The sequence below is a fragment of the Palaemon carinicauda genome, chromosome 45 (genome assembly GCF_036898095.1).
Source record: "Palaemon carinicauda isolate YSFRI2023 chromosome 45, ASM3689809v2, whole genome shotgun sequence".
In the NCBI taxonomy this organism is placed as follows: Eukaryota; Metazoa; Arthropoda; class Malacostraca; order Decapoda; family Palaemonidae; genus Palaemon; species Palaemon carinicauda.
Genome location: NC_090769.1, coordinates 11935958 through 11946508, shown reverse-complemented (window position 1 = coordinate 11946508; position 10551 = coordinate 11935958). Strand labels below are relative to the sequence as shown.

Here is a 10551-nt window from a genome sequence, read left to right as displayed (position 1 = left end):
GCAGATTTGTCTTCTAAATGACAGGTTTTAGAAAAACACGTTCACCCCTCCATAAAATTTCTGTAGTCATTGGCCATTGATGAGAAAATTCACTTCAAAATACCTTGAAAAAAAAAAATTCTTAAGAATTGAAAAATCAAAATAATCAAATTAATAAAGCGAACTATGAACACACGATCCTATAGGCAACTGTTGAATAGTTCGATGTATTAAGGATACGGTTTTGTTTTATCAAGTATTATAGAATATCAAATAATCATCAAAATCTAAGGAAAATCATAGGAAACCATAGAATATTAGATAATCATGAAACTCAGGGAAAAAAATATTAAAAAAACATTTACCGGTTTAAATCAACGATTTTATGAAGTTTTAAAATAAATTTTTTCATGATTTTGCTTTTTTATTATTTAAAAAGGTATAGTGAATATAAACTTGCCAAAACTGTAGGTAGCTATTTAGACTCAAATGTGAAAGGAATATAATTTGATTCACGTTGAATATCATAACTGAATTCTATTTATCAAACTATCAGTAGGTCATCTTATTTGCGTCACAGATATATGATATATGATATATAAAAACAGCTCTTTATATATAATTATATATATATATATATATATATATATATATATATATATATATATACACATATATATAAGTATATGTATATATGTGTATATATATGTATATATAAATTATATATATATATATATATATATATATATATATATATATATATAAGTATATGTATATATGTGTATATATATATATGTATATGTAAATTATATATATATATATATATATATATATATATATATATATATATATATATATATATATATATATATATATATATATGCATACATAATTGTATTGCTAAGAGATTTCGAGGTTTCACAAGGCTGAGCTCTGAAGGCCATACGTCATGACCACATGATCACCCAGGCCTTTCATCCTTGTCTTAGGAGCCCCCCCCCCCCCCCCCCCCCCCCCCCCCCACGGACACAACAGCTGCCCCCCTCCACTCCCAACCCCCAATCCACCCCCACCCAAGTCATAGTAGGTTATTATGAATCCAAACCAAAGCTTTGTTTTCCCTCAACCTCAAAACTATTTCTTTTAAACCTACGTCATTAAATTAGTTATATAGTTTTAACATGAGAATCTTCGAGAATAAATGCTTTCCTATATTCGAATTAATTTCATAATTGGATTTATTAGTGTTCGAGTTTCCGTAGTCCGGTTAAGATACAAAAAAAAAAAAAAAAAAAGAAAAAAAAAATCATAGTTTATCGGTCCAGATTCTCCAGTATGACGACACGGATGGCCATAATAAATGCATTCTTATTTTCAAATTAATTTGATAATGGGATTTTTTAGTGTTCGAATTTCTGCAGTCCGATTAAGATGCGCAAAAAAAAAAAAAAAAAAAAAAAAAAAGAAAAAAAAAAAAAAAAAAAAAGAAAAAAAAAAAAAAAAAAACCAGATCCATAGTTTATCGGTCCAAGATTCTTCTTTATGACGACACGGACGGCCTTCGAAGCCACTGTGTCGCCATTCATTTCTGAAGGTGGATGGTGGTTGGAGGCTTTTTATAGCTTGGTCCAGATCTTCCAGAACTTCCAGTATTTCCAAGGATTTTTCCTTCTTTTTTATTTAAACGGTTTCAGAAATTTTGCAGTATCGTTAATCCCATGTCACCAGGGTGTGTTGAATAGGACTTAGAATATTGTATGGGACATTAAATTTTTTCTAATTACTTTTCATGCCCCCTATCTACTTGGTTAACTTCAAACGTAATATTTATTGTTTGGTAACTATTTAGAATTTTAGTTTAGAATTCAATGCTTCATAATCATAACGTTTGTGAAAAGCATATTTGAACATTTTAGCTATTTAAATCATTGTAAATTGCATGGTCATCAATGTTAACGATTCTATCTGAACGATTACTTTATCAGATTAATTACTTCTCTCTCTCTCTCTCTCTCTCTCTCCTCTCTCTCTCTCTCTCTCTCTCTCTCTCTCTCTCTCTCTCACAAGGTAATCCATCACAAAGTGCGTTAGCCTTACAGTGCCACCAAGCCAGCTCTAGATTCATGGGTTGAAAATTCTATCTGAGCGATAAGCTTCTCAGATTAATTAACCTCTCTCTCTCTCTCTCTCTCTCTCTCTCTCTCTCTCTCTCTCTCTCTCTCTCTCCTCTCTCTCTCTCTCTCTCTCTCTCTCTCTCTCATACAAGGTAATCCATCAAAAAGTGCATAAGCCTTACAGTGCCATCAAGCCCGGTCTAAAGTCATGGATTGACAATTCTATCTGAACGATTAGCTTCTCAGATTAATTAACCTCTCTCTCTCTCTCTCTCTCTCTCTCTCTCTCTCTCTCCTCTCTCTCTCTCTCTCTCTCTCTCTCTCTCTCTCTCACAAAGGTAATCCATCAAAAAGTGCGTAAGCCTTCCAGTGCCATCAAGCTCGCTCCATATTTAAGGGTTAACAATTCTATAAGAACGATTACCTTCAGATTAATTAACCTCTCTCTCTCTCTCTCTCTCTCTCTCTCTCTCTCTCTCTCTCTCTCTCTCTCTCTCTCTCTCTCTCACACACACAAGGTAATCCATCAAAAAGTGCGTAAGCCTTCCAGTGCCATCAAGCCCGCTCTATATTCATGGCAATCCAGGAGGGGTCTGGAAACAGGGCCAAACTACGTCGGTGATGCATGACTGCCATTACTTTGACAAATGGCTGGCTCTCACACCACAACGTGCTGCCGACAAGGGACCATTCTTGGCCTCCTGCTTCGTTGACAAGCCATGTCTTGCTAATATTTGGGTGGGTTATTTTTAAAAAAGAGAAATGTGCTCTCATTTTTGTTAGCTGCAACTTTTCTCCCCTTTCCATTTTACGTAAATCTACCAGTCGTAAGTAGCCTGTGGGTAGTCTTGTGAAGTTAGTGATAAAAAAGGGTTAATAAGTCATTACAGGATTTCATTCCACTTTTGAAAAAATTATTAAATTATTGCAAGACTTTATTCCACCTTTTCCCCTTTGTAAAGGTTAATAAAGCACGATTTTATTTCACCTTTGGAAATATAAGTAAATTATTGCACGATTTCATTCCACCATTACGATTCCATTCCACATTTGGAACGATTAATAAATCATTGCAAGATTTCATGCCACCGTTGGAAATATTTATAAAGCATTGCACGATTTCATTCCACCTTTGGAAAGATTAATAATCATTGCACAATTTAATTCCACCGTTGGAAAGTTTAATAATCATTGCGCGATTCCATTCCACCATTACGATTCCATTCCACATTTGGAACGATTAATAAATCATTGCAAGATTTCATGCCACCGTTGGAAATATTTATAAAGCATTGCACGATTTCATTCCCCCTTTAGAAAGATTATAAATCATTGCAGGATTTCATTCCACCATTACGATTCCATTCCACATTTGGAACGATTAATAAATCATTGCACGATTTCATTCCACCTTTGGAAATATCTATAAAGCATTGCACGACTTCATTCCCCCTTTTTGAAAGATTAATAATCATTGCATGATTTCATTCCACCTTTAGAAAGATTAATAATCATTGCAGGATTTCATTCCACAATTGGAAAGAAGTAAAAATAACATTCCCATCGGATACGCACTGCCAAGTAGGCGGGTCATTTGGTAAAGTCGGTCTCCCACAAAGCTGCCAGAGATTTATCACTAAAGAGATTTTTCACTACGAGGTTTCTCTCCATCGCTCGTTGAAACTAGTAATTGAAGAGTCGATGCTCTTCATCCTTATAGTCTTGACAGAACACATGTGTGCTCTGCATGTGTAATTGACAGCAAATCCAGACTTAATCATGTTTACATTTGGAAACGAGTCTTGTAGATTCAAACGTCCATTTCATTCGATGAGTACATACAGCAAAGTTATATGAGGCTTCTTTCTAAAACATTTCACATTAGATGACAGTGATGGTTGTAATATTTATTACTGGAGTGATTAATGACAAGCAGGACGTCGATGTAATTGAAGGCTGGGCCGGGAGTAAATGGCCCTTGTTTATGCAGCTGGAAGTTTTTTTTTTATTTTTTTTTTTTATTTTATTTTTTTTTTTTTTTAATAACATCAAACGAAACATTTGGAGTGGGGTCGTTTTCATAAATCTTCTAAATGCAAAAGAAAGAGATTATTATAGCGAAGTCGAGTACAGAACGAATAATTAGTCATAAAAGCAATACTTTTCTTCATTTCAAGATTTTATATATATATATATATATATATATATATATATATATATATATATATATACATATATATATATATATATATATATATATATATATATATATATATATATATATATATATATATATATATATATATATATACATAACCTACAGAATTCCATAAGCAGTACCATACTGTCTTGCCATTTTACTTATTTATTTTTTTAACTTTAATCACAAGTATGAATTTTTTAAATTACCGAATGTAAAAAGAAAGCTAATATTTTCTTCTCTTCATAATGAATACCTTTACCGAACTGTGCCTGAATGAGGCAGACTTGAGTGACGTTACGTGTAACGTCACCAGTTTGACAGGACCTCAAAGTGTTTGTTGTAATCTATTTTATGGCAAAGTGTGGAGTCAACACAGCTCATTGTTGTTGAGTGCGTAGGTGGTCGCAAGATTGGTCTTAGTAAAGCATAAGGACTTTGATTAAATGCAAAAAATTTGATTTACGTTATTCTCTGATGAAATGCAACAAATGAAGAACGATGAATTAAAGCGAAGATATATTTTGGTATATTCAAACAATGGAAGTTCAAATGATGTCTTGATAAACTGTAGGTGGACGCAAGACTAATTTTAGTAAAGAATTATGGACTTTAAAATGCAATAAATTGCAATCATGTTATAGCCTCTGATGAAATACAACACATGAAGAACGATGAATTAAAGCGAAGATATATTTTGTTGTATTGAAACAATGAAAGTTCAAGTTATGTCTTGCTAAACTGCAACAAATGAAACTGATGTTTCTTGCTAAACTGTAGCAGAACAAATGGAAATTAAGTTATATTTTGATTAACAACAACAAATGAGACTGAAGTTACATTTGGATAAACTGCAACAAATGAAATTGAAGTTATATTTAAATACTTTCTAATAAAGAAACTGGTGTGAATTAATTTGGCTCTCACAAAAAAGAAAAAAAAAAATCAGTAGAATGTCCACCATGGTGAATAGATCAGGAGAGACGCATCGTTTAATCACTCTTATCAGGTATCAATTAACTCATTACGCAATTTAGTTTTTAATCACCTGGAATGAATTTACAAGTTAACCGAAGGGCATTACCACACAGACAATCAATACGAAATACTCGAGAAAGTTCTAGAACTTGAAAAAGAATGGAGAATGAAGTCGGAATCCCCAACACCCCCCAACCCCTTGCCATGCCCCCCTCCCCCCTCCCCGTCGCTATGCTATTCTCAGTTTAAGGAAAAAAATAAAATAATGGATAAAACTCGCCGCTGCTGCGGTGTTGGTGTTGGGCGGCTTGTCAGAAACTTTTAGACGTGAACATTCAACATATGTTTGCGGAGACCATGTTTGCATAATTAGCTTCGGCTGTGCTTGGGTTTCTGGGTTTAGTAAACAAGTGGGTCAATTACCCGTCATGGAATAACAATGACGTCTCGTAGTTTTCGTTGTTTTCATCTCGAGGGAATGAATTACGGGGATCAGTCCATAGCTTAAGTGGGTTTCATGCCTTAGGGTTTGGATTGGGGGGGAGGATGCCCCCTCCCCCCTCTGTCACCACCTTTTTTATTCGACCTAAAGAACCTGGGGTTTAAAGGCCGTCCATGAATGAGAGAGGCAAGGGATAGTGCCATTACCCTATCGAGCAGGACAATGCCCTAGAAACTGAAAATATTTGATTAGCACCCAAGCTAGGACCAAGGAGGGCCAGGCAATGGCTGCTGATCACTCAGCGGATAGACCTGTAGGCTCCCCAAAACACCTCATCCTTAGCACACAAGGATGGTGGGGTTACAGCAACAAAAGAAACTAACAAGTTTGAGCGGGATTCGAACCCCTGTCTGGCGTTCATCAATCAGGGACGTTACCACACCGGCCACCACAATTCAGGAAAGCTGAATTGACAATAATGACCAGTTGCTGGTTATACTTATCTCACATTCCAAACCACCTAGTTACTGTTTATCTTTTTAAAATCACTTAGGAATAAGTTACTCAGATTTGTGTCAATTGCGTTTATTATCGATAGAAGGAGTTGTTTACTAGAAATAATCTGTAGGGTTTATTTAGGATAGATTACGGAGATTTTAGGCTTCATAGTATCCACTGGTTTTAAAGCTTACTATTTGGATAATGGGACACTTGATTGTATCCATAATGTTGGTATAAATAATTAGGATTAATCCATTTGGTTTTATGTCTTTTGTAATTAATTGTATCCACAATGTTGGTATAAATAATCAGGATCAATCCATTTGGTTTTACATATTTTGTGATTAATTGAATCCATGATGTTGGTATAAATAATCAGGATTAATCCATTTAATTTTATGTCTTTTTTTAATCTGGAGCTTCGTGTATTAGAATTATTCGTATCCAACATCCTTCCATATTATGATTGACAAGTTGTTTTCTTATTAGTAGGTCACAAGTAATCAATTATTGAACTGCAAGTGCGCCTGAAACGTTTTCTATATTTCTATATTAGTGAACAAAAAACAAACAAAAAAATATATATCGACATTTATATTTTCATAGCTTTTACCCCCTATGATAATATACCTTTACCTGGTTAAGTATTTGAAGCGGATAGGTTATATTTTATAGAATCCTTCAAACTTTCGCTGCGTTAAAGGTATAAGACTATGAACTTTGACCTCAAGTGGTCACCAGCGACAAGGTATTATGAGGGAGAGAGAGAGAGAGAGAGAGAGAGAGAGAGAGAGAGAGAGAGAGAGAGAGAGAGAGATTCACTCTCAGTATTAGTATTGTTTAACCGATTTGTGTTTAGTGAATGTCTAGCGACTAAAGGGTTAATGCTTGATCACAAACACACACACATACATAATAGGCTTAACGATCGTAACATGTACAATTTTTATCTTCGTGATTTTTTAAATTATACTAAATTGATATATTTGAAATCCTTCCTTCTGGTGACATAGCACTATTTGTGTGTGTGTGTGTATATATATATATATATATATATATATATATATATATATATATATATATATATATATATATTATATGGACATATAAATATACATGAATAACTCAGTTTCACCAGAAGGAACAATAACGAATTTATATATATATATATATATATATATATATATATATATATATATATATATATATATATATATATATATATATATATATATATACATATATACACACACACACACACACACACATATATATATATATATATATACACACACACACACACACACACACACACACACACATATATATATATATATATATATATATATATATATATATATATATATATATATATATATATATATATATATATTGACAATCTACCGTTGAAGCATGCGATTTATATTGTTGCCACTGAACTTGGGGAAGCATGTGAAAAACGATATTTAAACAGAGCTCGGTATGACAACACGAAAGCGCTTGGTTAAAATTTCGTTTTACTAAGCCCTCTTCTAGCACAGTGGCAACTAATGTGTATATATGTGTGTATATATATATATATATATATATATATATATATATATATATATATATATATATATATATATATATATATATATATATATATATATATATATATATATATATATATACTGTATATAATGTTTGTACATGAATTTAAAATCAATTCTACTGTATAAAGGATAAATATTACATGCTAATTGTGTCAGCATTACGTAGCATTTTATGCCAAAATTTGTAATTGTATTGAAATTAAAGTATCTAAATGAAACAAGGTATTTTGAAGGGAAATTGATCAAAATGCACGAGTAAATATTTGATTAAGAGAGTTTAGAAGTAAATAATCGACTATGCTTAATACGTGAAGTATAGGCAACACACAATAAAAGGAAATGATGATCTCATTGGGATTCTTGATATTTGATACAGCTCAATTTTTTTTGGTAATACTTTGGGGGGGGGAGGCAGTGGGCGAATAACTTAGGTCATAGAGCAAGGCTTTCGTAGTAGAGCACTTCTGTCTGGCATAAATCTGATATCATCCTCATCACAGAGGAGCCTTTTGTGACACTTTAACACTGGCAAATGTTTTATGAAATACTGTGATATATATGAAAGAATAATCACGCTTTTGTTTATTGAACTCCATACTAACGTCCTAATTTCTTCTTCCACAGGTGAAGATCTGGTTCCAAAATCGACGGTCAAAGTACAAGAAGATGATGAAAGCAGTTCAGACGGGCGGTCCGGGAGTCCCTCAAGGCGCCCCAGTAGGACCCGGGTCACCCTTGAGCTCATCGCCTTTATCAGCCACTTCTCCACTCCAGCCATACACCACCCCTACACCCATTAGTCCGCCCCCGCAGACGCACTCTCCAGCACAGACGCCCATTTCGCAGTCTACAGCCCCATCATCTATGTCGCAACCCCCCTCCTCTGACGACGCTCGTCCCCATCTCCCATTCCGGGTCTCACATTCCCCCGCCAAGCGCCCTTTCCATGGGTCACCCTCAGCATCATCCTCCTCCACCTCCACAGCTAACACCTTGCGCCCCACCACCCCACTCTCACCCACCGCCCTCACATCCCCATCACCCTCCCCATGCAGCTTCTCCCCACTCCCATCCGCCTCCACCACATTCTGTTCAGATGCCACCCCACTCACATATGCCACCTCAGCACCCACCCACGCCCACAAGTCAGGCCCACGAGAACCATGTCACTTCGCACCTGGGCCCACCTGGTCCTCCACCACAGCACCACATGAACCATCCAGGGCACGGGGGCTACATGCCACCCTCATCGATAGCCTCCCCCGCTTCATCCACTGAGCACATGCCTATGCCGCCCTCAGCCTCCTCGCCAGGACTGGCTTCGCATCACTGGGACATGAAGCCGCCCGTATCGACGCCCTACATGTACTCCTGGTATACCCCGGATCAACAGCACCTCCTTACCTAAGGCTCTGCCGGAGGAACAGGTCAATGGCCGTCGATGTTTTGTCGAGACGAAGAACCGTAATGGTCTCTTAATCATGTGCTGTGGTCCTAATAATGAAACGGTTTAAAAAAAAAAAAAATGTATGAAAGAATGAAATAAAGGTAGGCCCACCCACCCACGGGGGTTATTGCCGGGACCAAAGATACACTTCACCTAATTCCAGGAGGGTATTCCAAAGATGTTGTGCAATACACTCACCATATTGGTGTAGTTAATGTTGAAGAAAAGGCCAATAGACTTTGCTCTCGATTACTTGGCTCTCAGTTGGCCAAAGACGGGGAAGTACACTGGGAGGGTTTGCTGTGGTATTACAGAAAGATTTTTACCCTTTCCTTTTCCCTTATTTTATTGTTACCGTAGTAGGATATAGTGCCAAGTGCTTATTCTAATGATACACAAGAAGTCTGTTGTTGTGTTCGATTTTCAATGGAAATGGAAATCCAAAATTTTACGATAATCTTAAAAATCTGACAAAACGTTGTAAATACAATGTGTATGTTTACTCGTAGAGCTTGTCTGATTATGTCAGGGTGAACTGTGTTGAGATGAATTACTATAAATATATACATATATACATATATATGTAAATATATATATATACAAAAAGTTTAGCACACACTGCTCTTAGTACTTAAAAGACTGAATGCCCTGAGATCACCGACTGACAAGAGTACTGTAATACATTATTTGAATTTTGGGATTCTGATATTTATAAGTGGTGTTTTGTTGTTGATAAAGAGCGCCAGTAATAATGTGTACGTCTTTGTTTAGCAGAAGATACATGACACAGGCTACGTATGAGCCTTATGTAAGGTCAAAGTAAGATAAGCCGATAGAAAAATAACGGTATGAACCATCCCCTCATGGTGACATTTTGGGTTCTCCCAAAAAAACAGGTCTCCGAAAACACACCAAAGATGCCTCTAGTTTGCTACAGAGGTGACTGTGACATGACTAAGCAGTGGAATACTTTGAACAGAGGAGCGAATCGCGACAGGTGTACACAGTCTCCAATCACCTGTTCTCCTTTTATTGTAACAACAGACTGTCTTTGTTTTAGTGACGTACCAAATAATTAGCGTTGGGGCAAGCAAAAAAAAATGTCAAGTTTTAATCCTGAAATAAAATGTAATGCGGTGGTCGTCTTAGTGCTTCTAATACGTCCAGCACCACTCCATTTGCCAAAAGGGAAATTCATAGTAAAAAAATCCAGAATTAGTTATTATCTCTTAGCTCTATTTCTCACTGGTGCACAGACGATGTTGTTTATTTTTTATTTCATGACAATATATATA

At 35.5% G+C, this 10551-nt stretch overlaps 1 pseudogene; it reads left to right on the top strand.

Moving 5' to 3' along the window:
• LOC137634636 (homeotic protein distal-less-like) overlaps positions 1–10535 on the top strand; it is an 84813-nt pseudogene extending 74278 nt beyond the window's left edge.
• The last annotated feature ends 16 nt before the right edge of the window (positions 10536–10551 follow it).